Here is a 19,168-nt window from a genome sequence, read left to right as displayed (position 1 = left end):
GAAATGAGACTCAGCAGGTCCCCCAACTTGAGGCCGTGCTGTGTGCAGTGCCCATCCCAGAACGGTGCCGTTTACTAGACTAGGGATACATGGGGCCTTTCTGGGTCGAGTACTGTGCAACTGGAGTATTGGTTGTGGTGCCTCTGGATGGGCCTTGGGCTTGGGGCTGCAGGTGGTCATCCTCCACGAAGTCACGAAGACTGTGGAAGCCACATAGATCTCAAGCGCATCTTGATGATTTATCTGTTCCATCCTGAAAAACGTCAACATGTATAAAGTGAATAAGGTAAAGTTAATTGCTCATAGAGTAGCAGATAACAGGAAGCAAGATCATTTTCCTTGTGTTCACATAATTCTCCAAATATGCATAGAGCAGCTGAGGAGATCCCCATGGTGGAGAGATGCAAGTCGGAGGAGAGTGGGTCGAGATATTGTGAATGGGTACGTGTCAAGCCCGGGTACAGTCATCAGGCTGTGATGGATAGAAGTAAGAAAGGTACATGTGTGATTGAGAGGGAGGTAGGGCCTGTCCTCCACCTTGAAGCTGTGCTGTGTGCGGTGCCCTGCCCGGACAGGTACTTTTCACTTATAGTACTAGTTTACAGTGCTGTCTAGGTAGAGTAAGGTGCACAAGAACATCCTTGGTGGTGGCCTATATGGAACAGTGACGGGGGTGGATTTGCAGATGTCATTGACATCGATGCATTGATATCCTAATGACTCTGGAAGCCATTTGTGTTTCTGAAATCCTCAGGATGAATTAGGTAGTCTTTTCCTTTCAAAGTGAACAGAAAGAGGTTGCAGGAAGGGCATCATTCCTATGAAAAGAGGAGAGACGTACAATCTGCGTCTTTCTCGTGGGGTCCTGATACTTCTTAGTAAGGTAGAGAGCGGGGTGGAGGTGGGTGCAGATATACACTGAGGGAGAGATGCTGGTTGGAAGGCAGCGGTATGATATCTTCCAGGGGTCTGGATATATCGTTGGTGCAGCCAAAAGGAATTGATTGGGAGACAGATGAAAGCTAGTCGTGAGAGTGGGAAGGGGACAGGGGAAATCCTTCACCGAGAGCCTTGATGTGTGCGGTGCCCTACCTGGACAGGTGCTGATTACTTGTATTTTGGGTCATCAGTTCCTGGCCAGGTACAGTAACGCTCAACAAGGACAACTTGTAAGCTGGCCTTTGAACGTGTAGTAGTGGTGGAGCTGCAGTTGACTTGAGCGGGCTGACGTTAAGTCAGGAGGACTATGGCATACCCGTGATTGTGGTAAGAGTCATGGCGATTTCATTCGTCTGTTTCTAGCAGCATGTACTCCCACAGGTGAGGGAACCTAACGGGACTTTTCCAATAGAACAAGAGGGAACGCGAAGGATCCTGTCCTCTGATGCTCTTCATCATCTTCCTAGGACAACTTGGAGCAGCAGAGCAGATCCTCACTGAGTGATGGATGCGAGTAGCAGGCCAGAAAATCAACGTGTCTCGATGTACAGAAAATTCTTGAATGTATTCAGTATGATGTGATGGAAAGGAGGTGAACGGTCTATTTGGAAGTGCCAGAAGTTCCGGGTAAGTCCTCCAATGCGAAGGGACGCTGTATGCGGGAACGAGCTGAGACGGGTGCTGGTCTCTCAGGCTTTTCCTAAGCACTGTCTGCCTGGGTAGAGTGAGGCTCACAAGGAATATCATTTGTCATGGCCTTCGGACCTGTTCTAGTGTTAGAGACGCACGTGTCGTTGAGGTGCTTGCCATGGCGTGGTGAGGGCCCGGGGTGTGACCAGGATCCCTGGCATTTTATGGAGGAATCCAGTGCTTGAATATTCCTAATAGTGTGGGCAGGTGCAGTTTACTAAAAGTAAACACAGTTCCCATCAGGAAAAGTGATAAAGGGACGAAGATTTTCCCATGGTGTCCTCGTCTTTCTGCCCGTACTCATAGAACCGGTGAGGAGATGTCAGTGAGTTGGAATGCACGTCTGAGGGCAGTGGGTTAGCACTGTCTATATCTCTGGATACATCTTGGGTACAGTCATCAAGGTGTGGTCGGCACAGAGAAGCAAACTTCTGTACAGATTGGAAATGAGACTCAGCAGGTCCCCCAACTTGAGGCCGTGCTGTGTGCAGTGCCCATCCCAGAAGGGTGCCGTTTACTAGACTAGGGATACATGGGGCCTTTCTGAGTCGAGTACTGTGCAACTGGAGTATTGGTTGTGGTGCCTCTGGATGGGCCTTGGGCTTGGGGCTGCAGGTGGTTATCCTCCACGAAGTCACGAAGACTGTGGAAGCCACACAGGTCTCAAGCGCATCTTCATGATTTACCTGTTCCATCCTGAAAAACGTGAGCATGTATAAAGTGAATAAGGTAAAGTTAATTGCTCATACAGTAGCAGATAACAGAAAGCAAGATCATTTTCCTTGTGTTCACATAATTCTCCAAATATGCATAGAGCAGCTGAGGAGATCCCCATGGTGTAGAGATGCAAGTCGGAGGAGAGTGGGTCGAGATATTGTGAATGGGTACGTGTCAAGCCCGGGTACAGTCATCAGGCTGTGATGGATAGAAGTAAGAAAGGTACATGTGTGATTGAGAGGGAGGTAGGTCCTGTCCTCCACCTTGAAGCTGTGCTGTGTGCGGTGCCCTGCCCGGACAGGTACTGTTCACTTATAGTACTAGTTTACATGCTGTCTAGGTAGAGTAAGGTGCACAAGAACATCCTTGGTGGTGGCCTATGGAACAGTGACGGGGGTGGATTTGCAGATGTCATTGACATCGATGCGTTGATATCCTAATGACTCTGGAAGCCATTTGTGTTTCTGAAATCCTCAGGATGAATTAGGTAGTCTTTTCCTTACAAAGTGAACAGAAAGAGGTTGCAGGAAGGGCATCATTCCTATGAAAAGAGGCGAGACGTACAATCTGCGTCTTTCTCGTGGGGTCCTGATACTTCTTAGTTAGGTATAGAGCGGGGTGGAGGTGGGTGCAGATATACACTGAGGGAGAGATGCTGGTTGGAAGGCAGCGGTTTGATATTTTCCAGGGGTCTGGATATATCGTTGGTGCAGCCAATAAGATTGGATTGGGAGACAGATGAAAGCTAGTCGCGAGAGTGGGAAGGGCACAGGGGAGATCCTTCACCGAGAGCCCGGCTGTGTGCGGTGCCCTACCGGGACAGGTGCTGATTACTTGTATTTTGGGTCATAAGCTCCTGGCCAGGTAGAGTAACGCTCAACAAGGACAACTTTGAAGCTGGCCTTTGAACGGGTGGTAGTGGTGGAGCTGCCGTTGACTTGAGCGGGCTGCCGTGAAGTCATGAGGACTATGGCAGCCCCGTGATCTCGGTAAGACTCATGGCGATATCATTCGTCTGTTGCTAGTAGCATGTACTCCCTCAGGTGAGCGAAGCTAACGGGACATTTCCAATAGAACAAGAGGGAACGCGAAGGATCCTGTCCTCTGATGCTCTTCATCATCTTCCTAGGACCACTTGGAGCAGCAGAGCAGATCCTCATTGAGTGATGGATGCGAGTAGCAGGGCGGAAAATCAACGTGTCTCGATGTACGGAAAATTCTTGAGTGTATTCAGTATGATGTGATGGGAAGGAGGTGAACAGTCTATTTGGGAATGCCAGAAGTTCCGGGTAAGTCCTCCAACGCGAAGGCACGCTGTATGCGGGGATGTGCCAGGACGGGTGCTGCTCTCTCAGGCTTTTCCTAAGCACTGTCTGCCTGGGTAGAGTGAGGCTCACAAGGAATATCATTCGTCGTGGCCTTCGGACCTGTTCTAGTGTTAGAGACGCAGGTGTCTTTGAGCTGCTTGCCATGGCGTGGCAAGGGCCCGGGGAGCGACCAGGATCCCTTGCATTTTGTGGATGAATTCGGTGCTTGAATATTCCTAATAGTGTGGCTAGCTGCAGTTTAGTAAAAGTAAACACAGTTCCCATCAGGAAAAGTGATAAAGGGACGAAGATTTTCCCATGGTACCCTCGTGTTTCTGCCAGTACTCATAGAACCGGTGAGGAGATGTCAGTGAGTTGGAATGCAGGTCTGAGGGCAGTGGGTTAGCACTGTCTATATCTCTCGATACATCTTGGGTACAGTCATCAAGGTGTGGTCGGCACAGAGAAGCAAACTTCTATACAGATTGGAAATGAGACTCAGCAGGTCCCCGAACTTGAGGCCGTGTTGTGTGCAGTGCCCATCCCAGAACGGTGCCGTTTACTAGACTAGGGATACATGGGTCCTTTCTGGGTCGAGTACTGTGCAACTGGAGTATGGGTTGTGGTGCCTCTGGATGGGCAATGGGCTTGCGGCTGGAGGTGGTCATCCTCCGCGAAGTCACGAAGGCTGTGGAAGCCACATAGATCTCAAGCGCATCTTGGTGATTTACCTGTTCCATCCTGAAAAACGTGAACATGTATAAAGTGAATAAGGTAGAGATAATTGCTCATACAGTAGCAGATAACAGAAAGCAAGATCATTTTTCCTGTGTTCACATAATTCTCCAAATATGCATAGGGCAGCTGAGGAGATCCCCACGGTGGAGAGATGCAAGTCGGAGGAGAGTGGGTCGAGATATTTTGAATGGGTATGGGTCAAGCCCGGGTACAGTCACCAGGCTGTGCTGGATAGAAGTAAGAAAGGTACATGTGTGATTGAGAGGGAGGTAGGGCCGGTCCTCCACCTTGAAGCTGTGCTGTGTGCAGTGCCCTGCCCGGACAGGTACTGTTCACTTATAGTAGTAGTGAACAGTGCTGTCTAGGTAAAGTAAGGTGCACAAGAACATCCTTGGTGGTGGCCTACGGAACAGTGACGGGGGTGGATTTGCAGATGTCATTGACTTGGATGCCTTGATATCCTAATGACCCTGGGAGCCATGTGTGTTTCTAGAATCCTCAGGATGAATTAGGTATTGTTTTCCTCACACAGTGAACAGAAAGATGTTGCAGGAAGGGAATCATTCCTATGAAAAGAGGAGAGACGTACAATCTGCGATTTTCTCGTGGGGTCCTGATACTTCTCAGTTCGGTAGAGAGTGGGGTGGAGGTGGGTGCGGATATACACTGAGGGAGAGATGCTGATTGGAAGGCAGCGGTTTGATATCTTCCAGGGGTCTGGATATATCGTTGGTTCAGCCAGTAGGATTTGATTGGGAGACTGATGAAAGCTAGTCACAAGAGTGGGAAGGGGACAGGGGAGATCCTTCACCGAGAGCCCAGATGTGTGCGGTGCCCTACATGGACAGGTGCTGATTACTTGTATTTTGGGTCATCAGTTCCTGGCCAGGTAGTGTAACGCTCAACAAGGACAACTTTTAAGCTGGCCTTTGAATGGGTAGTAGTGGTGGAGCTGCAGTTGACTTGAGCGGGCTGCCGTGAAGTCAGGAGGACTATGGCAGACCCGTGATCATGGTAAGACTCATGGCGATTTCATTCGTCTGTTTCTAGCAGCGTGTACTCCCACAGGTGAGGGAACCTAACGGGACTTTTCCAATAGAACAAGAGGGAACGCGAAGGATCCTGTCCTCTGATGCTCTTCATCATCTTCCTAGGACAACTTGGAGCAGCAGAGCAGATCCTCACTGAGTGATGGATGCGAGTAGCAGGCCAGAAAATCAACATGTCTCGATGTACAGAAAATTCTTGAATGTATTCAGTATGATGTGATGGGAAGGAGGTGAACGGTCTATTTGGAAGTGCCAGAAGTTCCGGGTAAGTCCTCCAATGTGAAGGGACGCTGTATGCGGGGACGAGCTGAGATGGGTGCTGCTCTCTCAGGCTTTTCCTAAGCACTGTCTGCCTGGGTAGAGTGAGGCTCACAAGGAATATCATTCGTCGTGGCCTTCGGACCTGTTCTAGTGTTAGAGACGCACGTGTCGTTGAGGTGCTTGCCATGGCGTGGCAAGGGCCCGGGGAGCGACCAGTATCCCTTGCATTTTGTGGATGAATTCGGTGCTTGAATATTCCTAATAGTGTGGCTAACTGCAGTTTAGTAAAAGTAAACACAGTTCCCATCAGGAAAAGTGATAAAGGGACGAAGATTTTCCCATGGTACCCTCGTGTTTCTGCCAGTACTCATAGAACCGGTGAGGAGATGTCAGTGAGTTGGAATGCAGGTCTGAGGGCAGTGGGTTAGCACTGTCTATATCTCTCGATACATCTTGGGTACAGTCATCAAGGTGTGGTCGGCACAGAGAAGCAAACTTCTATACAGATTGGAAATGAGACTCAGCAGGTCCCGGAACTTGAGGCCGTGTTGTGTGCAGTGCCCATCCCAGAACGGTGCCGTTTACTAGACTAGGGATACATGGGTCCTTTCTGGGTCGAGTACTGTGCAACTGGAGTATGGGTTGTGGTGCCTCTGGATGGGCAATGGGCTTGCGGCTGGAGGTGGTCATCCTCCGCGAAGTCACGAAGGCTGTGGAAGCCACATAGATCTCAAGCGCATCTTGGTGATTTACCTGTTCCATCCTGAAAAACGTGAACATGTATAAAGTGAATAAGGTAGAGATAATTGCTCATACAGTAGCAGATAACAGAAAGCAAGATCATTTTTCCTGTGTTCACATAATTCTCCAAATATGCATAGGGCAGCTGAGGAGATCCCCACGGTGGAGAGATGCAAGTCGGAGGAGAGTGGGTCGAGATATTTTGAATGGGTATGGGTCAAGCCCGGGTACAGTCACCAGACTGTGTTGGATAGAAGTAAGAAAGATACATGTGTGATTGAGAGGGAGGTAGGGCCGGTCCTCCACCTTGAAGCTGTGCTGTGTGCAGTGCCCTGCCCGGACAGGTACTGTTCACTTATAGTAGTAGTGAACAGTGCTGTCTAGGTAAAGTAAGGTGCACAAGAACATCCTGGTGGTGGCCTACGGAACAGTGACGGGGGTGGATTTGCAGATGTCATTGACTTGGATGCCTTGATATCCTAATGACCCTGGGAGCCATGTGTGTTTCTAGAATCCTCAGGATGAATTAGGTATTATTTTCCTCACACAGTGAACAGAAAGATGTTGCAGGAAGGGAATCATTCCTATGAAAAGAGGAGAGACGTACAATCTGCGATTTTCTCGTGGGGTCCTGATACTTCTCAGTTCGGTAGAGAGTGGGGTGGAGGTGGGTGCGGATATACACTGAGGGAGGGATGCTGATTGGAAGGCAGCGGTTTGATATCTTCCTGGGGTCTGGATATATCGTTGGTTCAGCCAGTAGGATTTGATTGGGAGACTGATGAAAGCTAGTCACGAGAGTGGGAAGGGGACAGGGGAGATCCTTCACCGAGAGCCCGGATGTGTGCGGTGCCCTACATGGACAGGTGCTGATTACTTGTATTTTGGGTCATCAGTTCCTGGCCAGGTAGTGTAACGCTCAACAAGGACAACTTTTAAGCTGGCCTTTGAACGGTTAGTAGTGGTGGAGCTGCAGTTGACTTGAGCGGGCTGCCGTGAAGTCAGGAGGACTATGGCAGACCCGTGATCATGGTAAGACTCATGGCGATTTCATTCGTCTGTTTCTAGCAGCGTGTACTCCCACAGGTGAGGGAACCTAACGGGACTTTTCCAATAGAACAAGAGGGAACGCGAAGGATCCTGTCCTCTGATGCTCTTCATCATCTTCCTAGGACAACTTGGAGCAGCAGAGCAGATCCTCACTGAGTGATGGATGTGAGTAGCAGGCCAGAAAATCAACGTGTCTCGATGTACAGAAAATTCTTGAATGTATTCAGTATGATGTGATGGGAAGGAGGTGAACGGTCTATTTGGAAGTGCCAGAAGTTCCGGGTAAGTCCTCCAATGTGAAGGGACGCTGTATGCGGGGACGAGCTGAGATGGGTGCTGCTCTCTCAGGCTTTTCCTAAGCACTGTCTGCCTGGGTAGAGTGAGGCTCACAAGGAATATTATTTGTCGTGGCCTTCGGACCTGTTCTAGTGTTAGAGACGCACGTGTCGTTGAGGTGCTTGCCATGGCGTGGTGAGGGCCCGGGGTGTGACCAGGATCCCTGGCATTTTATGGAGGATTCCAGTGCTTGAATATTCCTAATAGTGTGGGCAGGTGCAGTTTACTAAAAGTAAACACAGTTCCCATCAGGAAAAGTGATAAAGGGACGAAGATTTTCCCATGGTGTCCTTGTCTTTCTGCCCGTACTCATAGAACCGGTGAGGAGATGTCAGTGAGTTGGAATGCACGTCTGAGGGCAGTGGGTTAGCACTGTCTATATCTCTGGATACATCTTGGGTACAGTCATCAAGGTGTGGTCGGCACAGAGAAGCAAACTTCTGTACAGATTGGAAATGAGACTCAGCAGGTCCCCCAACTTGAGGCCGTGCTGTGTGCAGTGCCCATCCCAGAACGGTGCCGTTTACTAGACTAGGGATACATGGGGCCTTTCTGGGTCGAGTACTGTGCAACTGGAGTATTGGTTGTGGTGCCTCTGGATGGGCCTTGGGCTTGGGGCTGCAGGTGGTCATCCTCCACGAAGTCACGAAGACTGTGGAAGCCACATAGATCTCAAGCGCATCTTGATGATTTATCTGTTCCATCCTGAAAAACGTCAACATGTATAAAGTGAATAAGGTAAAGTTAATTGCTCATAGAGTAGCAGATAACAGGAAGCAAGATCATTTTCCTTGTGTTCACATAATTCTCCAAATATGCATAGAGCAGCTGAGGAGATCCCCATGGTGGAGAGATGCAAGTCGGAGGAGAGTGGGTCGAGATATTGTGAATGGGTACGTGTCAAGCCCGGGTACAGTCATCAGGCTGTGATGGATAGAAGTAAGAAAGGTACATGTGTGATTGAGAGGGAGGTAGGGCCTGTCCTCCACGTTGAAGCTGTGCTGTGTGCGGTGCCCTGCCCGGACAGGTACTTTTCACTTATAGTACTAGTTTACAGTGCTGTCTAGGTAGAGTAAGGTGCACAAGAACATCCTTGGTGGTGGCCTATATGGAACAGTGACGGGGGTGGATTTGCAGATGTCATTGACATCGATGCATTGATATCCTAATGACTCTGGAAGCCATTTGTGTTTCTGAAATCCTCAGGATGAATTAGGTAGTCTTTTCCTTTCAAAGTGAACAGAAAGAGGTTGCAGGAAGGGCATCATTCCTATGAAAAGAGGAGAGACGTACAATCTGCGTCTTTCTCGTGGGGTCCTGATACTTCTTAGTAAGGTAGAGAGCGGGGTGGAGGTGGGTGCAGATATACACTGAGGGAGAGATGCTGGTTGGAAGGCAGCGGTATGATATCTTCCAGGGGTCTGGATATATCGTTGGTGCAGCCAAAAGGAATTGATTGGGAGACAGATGAAAGCTAGTCGTGAGAGTGGGAAGGGGACAGGGGACATTCTTCACCGAGAGCCTTGATGTGTGCGGTGCCCTACCTGGACAGGTGCTGATTACTTGTATTTTGGGTCATCAGTTCCTGGCCAGGTACAGTAACGCTCAACAAGGACAACTTGTAAGCTGGCCTTTGAACGTGTAGTAGTGGTGGAGCTGCAGTTGACTTGAGCGGGCTGACGTTAAGTCAGGAGGACTATGGCATACCCGTGATTGTGGTAAGAGTCATGGCGATTTCATTCGTCTGTTTCTAGCAGCATGTACTCCCACAGGTGAGGGAACCTAACGGGACTTTTCCAATAGAACAAGAGGGAACGCGAAGGATCCTGTCCTCTGATGCTCTTCATCATCTTCCTAGGACAACTTGAAGCAGCAGAGCAGATCCTCACTGAGTGATGGATGCGAGTAGCAGGCCAGAAAATCAACGTGTCTCGATGTACAGAAAATTCTTGAATGTATTCAGTATGATGTGATGGAAAGGAGGTGAACGGTCTATTTGAAAGTGCCAGAAGTTCCGGGTAAGTCCTCCAATGCGAAGGGACGCTGTATGCGGGAACGAGCTGAGACGGGTGCTGGTCTCTCAGGCTTTTCCTAAGCACTGTCTGCCTGGGTAGAGTGAGGCTCACAAGGAATATCATTTGTCATGGCCTTCGGACCTGTTCTAGTGTTAGAGACGCACGTGTCGTTGAGGTGCTTGCCATGGCGTGGTGAGGGCCCGGGGTGTGACCAGGATCCCTGGCATTTTATGGAGGAATCCAGTGCTTGAATATTCCTAATAGTGTGGGCAGGTGCAGTTTACTAAAAGTAAACACAGTTCCCATCAGGAAAAGTGATAAAGGGACGAAGATTTTCCCATGGTGTCCTCGTCTTTCTGCCCGTACTCATAGAACCGGTGAGGAGATGTCAGTGAGTTGGAATGCACGTCTGAGGGCAGTGGGTTAGCACTGTCTATATCTCTGGATACATCTTGGGTACAGTCATCAAGGTGTGGTCGGCACAGAGAAGCAAACTTCTGTACAGATTGGAAATGAGACTCAGCAGGTCCCCCAACTTGAGGCCGTGCTGTGTGCAGTGCCCATCCCAGAAGGGTGCCGTTTACTAGACTAGGGATACATGGGGCCTTTCTGAGTCGAGTACTGTGCAACTGGAGTATTGGTTGTGGTGCCTCTGGATGGGCCTTGGGCTTGGGGCTGCAGGTGGTTATCCTCCATGAAGTCACGAAGACTGTGGAAGCCACACAGGTCTCAAGCGCATCTTGATGATTTACCTGTTCCATCCTGAAAAACGTGAACATGTATAAAGTGAATAAGGTAAAGTTAATTGCTCATACAGTAGCAGATAACAGAAAGCAAGATCATTTTCCTTGTGTTCCCATAATTCTCCAAATATGCATAGAGCAGCTGAGGAGATCCCCATGGTGGAGAGATGCAAGTCGGAGGAGAGTGGGTCGAGATATTGTTAATGGGTACGTGTCAAGCCCGGGTACAGTCATCAGGCTGTGATGGATAGAAGTAAGAAAGGTACATGTGTGATTGAGAGGGAGGTAGGGCCTGTCCTCCACCTTGAAGCTGTGCTGTGTGCGGTGCCCTGCCCGGACAGGTACTGTTCACTTATAGTACTAGTTTACATGCTGTCTAGGTAGAGTAAGGTGCACAAGAACATCCTTGGTGGTGGCCTATGGAACAGTGACGGGGGTGGATTTGCAGATGTCATTGACATCGATGCGTTGATATCCTAATGACTCTGGAAGCCATTTGTGTTTCTGAAATCCTCAGGATGAATTAGGTAGTCTTTTCCTTACAAAGTGAACAGAAAGAGGTTGCAGGAAGGGCATCATTCCTATGAAAAGAGGCGAGACGTACAATCTGCATCTTTCTCGTGGGGTCCTGATACTTCTTAGTTAGGTATAGAGCGGGATGGAGGTGGGTGCAGATATACACTGAGGGAGAGATGCTGGTTGGAAGGCAGCGGTTTGATATTTTCCAGGGGTCTGGATATATCGTTGGTGCAGCCAATAAGATTTGATTGGGAGACAGATGAAAGCTAGTCGCGAGAGTGGGAAGGGCACAGGGGAGATCCTTCACCGAGAGCCCGGCTGTGTGCGGTGCCCTACCTGGACAGGTGCTGATTACTTGTATTTTGGGTCATAAGCTCCTGGCCAGGTAGAGTAACGCTCAACAAGGACAACTTTGAAGCTGGCCTTTGAACGGGTGGTAGTGGTGGAGCTGCCGTTGACTTGAGCGGGCTGCCGTGAAGTCATGAGGACTATGGCAGCCCCGTGATCTCGGTAAGACTCATGGCGATATCATTCGTCTGTTGCTAGTAGCATGTACTCCCTCAGGTGAGCGAAGCTAACGGGACATTTCCAATAGAACAAGAGGGAACGCGAAGGATCCTGTCCTCTGATGCTCTTCATCATCTTCCTAGGACCACTTGGAGCAGCAGAGCAGATCCTCATTGAGTGATGGATGCGAGTAGCAGGGCGGAAAATCAACGTGTCTCGATGTACGGAAAATTCTTGAGTGTATTCAGTATGATGTGATGGGAAGGAGGTGAACAGTCTATTTGGGAATGCCAGAAGTTCCGGGTAAGTCCTCCAACGCGAAGGCACGCTGTATGCGGGGATGTGCCAGGACGGGTGCTGCTCTCTCAGGCTTTTCCTAAGCACTGTCTGCCTGGGTAGAGTGAGGCTCACAAGGAATATCATTCGTCGTGGCCTTCGGACCTGTTCTAGTGTTAGAGACGCAGGTGTCTTTGAGCTGCTTGCCATGGCGTGGCAAGGGCCCGGGGAGCGACCAGTATCCCTTGCATTTTGTGGATGAATTCGGTGCTTGAATATTCCTAATAGTGTGGCTAGCTGCAGTTTAGTAAAAGTAAACACAGTTCCCATCAGGAAAAGTGATAAAGGGACGAAGATTTTCCCATGGTACCCTCGTGTTTCTGCCAGTACTCATAGAACCGGTGAGGAGATGTCAGTGAGTTGGAATGCAGGTCTGAGGGCAGTGGGTTAGCACTGTCTATATCTCTCGATACATCTTGGGTACAGTCATCAAGGTGTGGTCGGCACAGAGAAGCAAACTTCTATACAGATTGGAAATGAGACTCAGCAGGTCCCCGAACTTGAGGCCGTGTTGTGTGCAGTGCCCATCCCAGAACGGTGCCGTTTACTAGACTAGGGATACATGGGTCCTTTCTGGGTCGAGTACTGTGCAACTGGAGTATGGGTTGTGGTGCCTCTGGATGGGCAATGGGCTTGCGGCTGGAGGTGGTCATCCTCCGCGAAGTCACGAAGGCTGTGGAAGCCACATAGATCTCAAGCGCATCTTGGTGATTTACCTGTTCCATCCTGAAAAACGTGAACATGTATAAAGTGAATAAGGTAGAGATAATTGCTCATACAGTAGCAGATAACAGAAAGCAAGATCATTTTTCCTGTGTTCACATAATTCTCCAAATATGCATAGGGCAGCTGAGGAGATCCCCACGGTGGAGAGATGCAAGTCGGAGGAGAGTGGGTCGAGATATTTTGAATGGGTATGGGTCAAGCCCGGGTACAGTCACCAGACTGTGTTGGATAGAAGTAAGAAAGATACATGTGTGATTGAGAGGGAGGTAGGGCCGGTCCTCCACCTTGAAGCTGTGCTGTGTGCAGTGCCCTGCCCGGACAGGTACTGTTCACTTATAGTAGTAGTGAACAGTGCTGTCTAGGTAAAGTAAGGTGCACAAGAACATCCTTGGTGGTGGCCTACGGAACAGTGACGGGGGTGGATTTGCAGATGTCATTGACTTGGATGCCTTGATATCCTAATGACCCTGGGAGCCATGTGTGTTTCTAGAATCCTCAGGATGAATTAGGTATTGTTTTCCTCACACAGTGAACAGAAAGATGTTGCAGGAAGGGAATCATTCCTATGAAAAGAGGAGAGACGTACAATCTGCGATTTTCTCGTGGGGTCCTGATACTTCTCAGTTCGGTAGAGAGTGGGGTGGAGGTGGGTGCGGATATACACTGAGGGAGAGATGCTGATTGGAAGGCAGCGGTTTGATATCTTCCAGGGGTCTGGATATATCGTTGGTTCAGCCAGTAGGATTTGATTGGGAGACTGATGAAAGCTAGTCACAAGAGTGGGAAGGGGACAGGGGAGATCCTTCACCGAGAGCCCAGATGTGTGCGGTGCCCTACATGGACAGGTGCTGATTACTTGTATTTTGGGTCATCAGTTCCTGGCCAGGTAGTGTAACGCTCAACAAGGACAACTTTTAAGCTGGCCTTTGAATGGGTAGTAGTGGTGGAGCTGCAGTTGACTTGAGCGGGCTGCCGTGAAGTCAGGAGGACTATGGCAGACCCGTGATCATGGTAAGACTCATGGCGATTTCATTCGTCTGTTTCTAGCAGCGTGTACTCCCACAGGTGAGGGAACCTAACGGGACTTTTCCAATAGAACAAGAGGGAACGCGAAGGATCCTGTCCTCTGATGCTCTTCATCATCTTCCTAGGACAACTTGGAGCAGCAGAGCAGATCCTCACTGAGTGATGGATGCGAGTAGCAGGCCAGAAAATCAACATGTCTCGATGTACAGAAAATTCTTGAATGTATTCAGTATGATGTGATGGGAAGGAGGTGAACGGTCTATTTGGAAGTGCCAGAAGTTCCGGGTAAGTCCTCCAATGTGAAGGGACGCTGTATGCGGGGACGAGCTGAGATGGGTGCTGCTCTCTCAGGCTTTTCCTAAGCACTGTCTGCCTGGGTAGAGTGAGGCTCACAAGGAATATCATTCGTCGTGGCCTTCGGACCTGTTCTAGTGTTAGAGACGCACGTGTCGTTGAGGTGCTTGCCATGGCGTGGTGAGGGCCCGGGGTGTGACCAGGATCCCTGGCATTTTATGGAGGAATCCAGTGCTTGAATATTCCTAATAGTGTGGGCAGGTGCAGTTTACTAAAAGTAAACACAGTTCCCATCAGGAAAAGTGATAAAGGGACGAAGATTTTCCCATGGTGTCCTCGTCTTTCTGCCCGTACTCATAGAACCGGTGAGGAGATGTCAGTGAGTTGGAATGCACGTCTGAGGGCAGTGGGTTAGCACTGTCTATATCTCTGGATACATTTTGGGTACAGTCATCAAGGTGTGGTCGGCACAGAGAAGCAAACTTCTGTACAGATTGGAAATGAGACTCAGCAGGTCCCCCAACTTGAGGCCGTGCTGTGTGCAGTGCCCATCCCAGAACGGTGCCGTTTACTAGACTAGGGATACATGGGGCCTTTCTGGGTCGAGTACTGTGCAACTGGAGTATTGGTTGTGGTGCCTCTGGATGGGCCTTGGGCTTGGGGCTGCAGGTGGTCATCCTCCACGAAGTCACGAAGACTGTGGAAGCCACATAGATCTCAAGCGCATCTTGATGATTTATCTGTTCCATCCTGAAAAACGTCAACATGTATAAAGTGAATAAGGTAAAGTTAATTGCTCATAGAGTAGCAGATAACAGGAAGCAAGATCATTTTCCTTGTGTTCCCATAATTCTCCAAATATGCATAGAGCAGCTGAGGAGATCCCCATGGTGGAGAGATGCAAGTCGGAGGAGACTGGGTCGAGATATTGTGAATGGGTACGTGTCAAGCCCGGGTACAGTCATCAGGCTGTGATGGATAGAAGTAAGAAAGGTACATGTGTGATTGAGAGGGAGGTAGGGCCTGTCCTCCACCTTGAAGCTGTGCTGTGTGCGGTGCCCTGCCCGGACAGGTACTTTTCACTTATAGTACTAGTTTACAGTGCTGTCTAGGTAGAGTAAGGTGCACAAGAACATCCTTGGTGGTGGCCTATATGGAACAGTGACGGGGGTGGATTTGCAGATGTCATTGACATCGATGCGTTGATATCCTAATGACTCTGGAAGCCATTTGTGTTTCTGAAATCCTCAGGATGAATTAGGTAGTCTTTTCCTTTCAAAGTGAACAGAAAGAGGTTGCAGGAAGGGCATCATTCCTATGAAAAGAGGAGAGACGTACAATCTGCGTCTTTCTCGTGGCGTCCTGATACTTCTTAGTAAGGTAGAGAGCGGGGTGGAGGTGGGTGCAGATATACACTGAGGGAGAGATGCTGGTTGGAAGGCAGCGGTATGATATCTTCCAGGGGTCTGGATATATCGTTGGTGCAGCCAAAAGGAATTGATTGGGAGACAGATGAAAGCTAGTCGTGAGAGTGGGAAGGGGACAGGGGACATTCTTCACCGAGAGCCTTGATGTGTGCGGTGCCCTACCTGGACAGGTGCTGATTACTTGTATTTTGGGTCATCAGTTCCTGGCCAGGTACAGTAACGCTCAACAAGGACAACTTGTAAGCTGGCCTTTGAACGTGTAGTAGTGGTGGAGCTGCAGTTGACTTGAGCGGGCTGACGTTAAGTCAGGAGGACTATGGCATACCCGTGATTGTGGTAAGAGTCATGGCGATTTCATTCGTCTGTTTCTAGCAGCGTGTACTCCCACAGGTGAGGGAACCTAACGGGACTTTTCCAATAGAACAAGAGGGAACGCGAAGGATCCTGTCCTCTGATGCTCTTCATCATCTTCCTAGGACAACTTGGAGCAGCAGAGCAGATCCTCACTGAGTGATGGATGCGAGTAGCAGGCCAGAAAATCAACGTGTCTCGATGTACAGAAAATTCTTGAATGTATTCAGTATGATGTGATGGAAAGGAGGTGAACGGTCTAGTTGGAAGTGCCAGAAGTTCCGGGTAAGTCCTCCAATGTGAAGGGACGCTGTATGCGGGAACGAGCTGAGACGGGTGCTGGTCTCTCAGGCTTTTCCTAAGCACTGTCTGCCTGGGTAGAGTGAGGCTCACAAGGAATATCATTTGTCATGGCCTTCGGACCTGTTCTAGTGTTAGAGACGCACGTGTCGTTGAGGTGCTTGCCATGGCGTGGTGAGGGCCCGGGGTGTGACCAGGATCCCTGGCATTTTATGGAGGAATCCAGTGCTTGAATATTCCTAATAGTGTGGGCAGGTGCAGTTTACTAAAAGTAAACACAGTTCTCATCAGGAAAAGTGATAAAGGGACGAAGATTTTCCCATGGTGTCCTCGTCTTTCTGCCCGTACTCATAGAACCGGTGAGGAGATGTCAGTGAGTTGGAATGCACGTCTGAGGGCAGTGGGTTAGCACTGTCTATATCTCTGGATACATCTTGGGTACAGTCATCAAGGTGTGGTCGGCACAGAGAAGCAAACTTCTGTACAGATTGGAAATGAGACTCAGCAGGTCCCCCAACTTGAGGCCGTGCTGTGTGCAGTGCCCATCCCAGAACGGTGCCGTTTACTAGACTAGGGATACATGGGGCCTTTCTGAGTCGAGTACTGTGCAACTGGAGTATTGGTTGTGGTGCCTCTGGATGGGCCTTGGGCTTGGGGCTGCAGGTGGTTATCCTCCACGAAGTCACGAAGACTGTGGAAGCCACACAGGTCTCAAGCGCATCTTGATGATTTACCTGTTCCATCCTGAAAAACGTGAACATGTATAAAGTGAATAAGGTAAAGTTAATTGCTCATACAGTAGCAGATAACAGAAAGCAAGATCATTTTCCTTGTGTTCACATAATTCTCCAAATATGCATAGAGCAGCTGAGGAGATCCCCATGGTGGAGAGATGCAAGTCGGAGGAGAGTGGGTCGAGATATTGTGAATGGGTACGTGTCAAGCCCGGGTACAGTCATCAGGCTGTGATGGATAGAAGTAAGAAAGGTACATGTGTGATTGAGAGGGAGGTAGGGCCTGTCCTCCACCTTGAAGCTGTGCTGTGTGCGGTGCCCTGCCCGGACAGGTACTGTTCACTTATAGTACTAGTTTACATGCTGTCTAGGTAGAGTAAGGTGCACAAGAACATCCTTGGTGGTGGCCTATATGGAACAGTGACGGGGGTGGATTTGCAGATGTCATTGACATCGATGCGTTGATATCCTAATGACTCTGGAAGCCATTTGTGTTTCTGAAATCCTCAGGATGAATTAGGTAGTCTTTTCCTTTCAAAGTGAACAGAAAGAGGTTGCAGGAAGGGCATCATTCCTATGAAAAGAGGAGAGACGTACAATCTGCGTCTTTCTCGTGGCGTCCTGATACTTCTTAGTAAGGTAGAGAGCGGGGTGGAGGTGGGTGCAGATATACACTGAGGGAGAGATGCTGGTTGGAAGGCAGCGGTATGATATCTTCCAGGGGTCTGGATATATCGTTGGTGCAGCCAAAAGGAATTGATTGGGAGACAGATGAAAGCTAGTCGTGAGAGTGGGAAGGGGACAGGGGACATCCTTCACCGAGAGCCTTGATGTGTGCGGTGCCCTACCTGGACAGGTGCTGATTACTTGTATTTTGGGTCATCAGTTCCTGGCCAGGTACAGTAATGCTCAACAAGGACAACTTGTAAGCTGGCCTTTGAACGTGTAGTAGTGGTGGAGCTGCAGTTGACTTGAGCGGGCTGACGTTAAGTCAGGAGGACTATGGCATACCCGTGATTGTGGTAAGAGTCATGGCGATTTCATTCGTCTGTTTCTAGCAGCGTGTACTCCCACAGGTGAGGGAACCTAACGGGACTTTTCCAATAGAACAAGAGGGAACGCGAAGGATCCTGTCCTCTGATGCTCTTCATCATCTTCCTAGGACAACTTGGAGCAGCAGAGCAGATCCTCACTGAGTGATGGATGCGAGTAGCAGGCCAGAAAATCAACGTGTCTCGATGTACAGAAAATTCTTGAATGTATTCAGTATGATGTGATGGAAAGGAGGAGAACGGTCTATTTGGAAGTGCGAGAAGTTCTGGGTAAGTCCTCCAATGCGAAGGGACGCTGTATGCGGGAACGAGCTGAGACGGGTGCTGGTCTCTCAGGCTTTTCCTAAGCACTGTCTGCCTGGGTAGAGTGAGGCTCACAAGGAATATCATTTGTCATGGCCTTCGGACCTGTTCTAGTGTTAGAGACGCACGTGTCGTTGAGGTGCTTGCCATGGCGTGGTGAGGGCCCGGGGTGTGACCAGGATCCCTGGCATTTTATGGAGGAATCCAGTGCTTGAATATTCCTAATAGTGTGGGCAGGTGCAGTTTACTAAAAGTAAACACAGTTCCCATCAGGAAAAGTGATAAAGGGACGAAGATTTTCCCATGGTGTCCTCGTCTTTCTGCCCGTACTCATAGAACCGGTGAGGAGATGTCAGTGAGTTGGAATGCACGTCTGAGGGCAGTGGGGAGCACTGTCTATATCTCTGGATACATCTTGGGTACAGTCATCAAGGTGTGGTGGGCACAGAGAAGCAAACTTCTGTACAGATTGGAAATGAGACTCAGCAGGTCCCCCAACTTGAGGCCATGCTGTGTGCAGTGCCCATCCCAGAACGGTGCCGTTTACTAGACTAGGGATACATGGGGCCTTTCTGAGTCGAGTACTGTGCAACTGGAGTATTGGTTGTGGTGCCTCTGGATGGGCCTTGGGCTTGGGGCTGCAGGTGGTCATCCTCCACGAAGTCACGAAGACTGTGGAAGCCACATAGATCTCAAGCGCATCTTGATGATTTATCTGTTCCATCCTGAAAAACGTCAACATGTATAAAGTGAATAAGGTAAAGTTAATTGCTCATAGAGTAGCAGATAACAGGAAGCAAGAACATTTTCCTTGTGTTCACATAATTCTCCAAATATGCATAGAGCAGCTGAGGAGATCCCCATGGTGGAGAGATGCAAGTCGGAGGAGAGTGGGTCGAGATATTGTGAATGGGTACGTGTCAAGCCCGGGTACAGTCATCAGGCTGTGATGGATAGAAGTAAGAAAGGTACATGTGTGATTGAGAGGGAGGTAGGGCCTGTCCTCC

This window comes from Mesoplodon mirus (assembly GCF_964341445.2).
Source record: "Mesoplodon mirus genome assembly, chromosome: X".
Classification (NCBI taxonomy): domain Eukaryota; kingdom Metazoa; phylum Chordata; class Mammalia; order Artiodactyla; family Ziphiidae; genus Mesoplodon; species Mesoplodon mirus.
Note: the sequence above shows the minus strand (reverse complement) of the source record.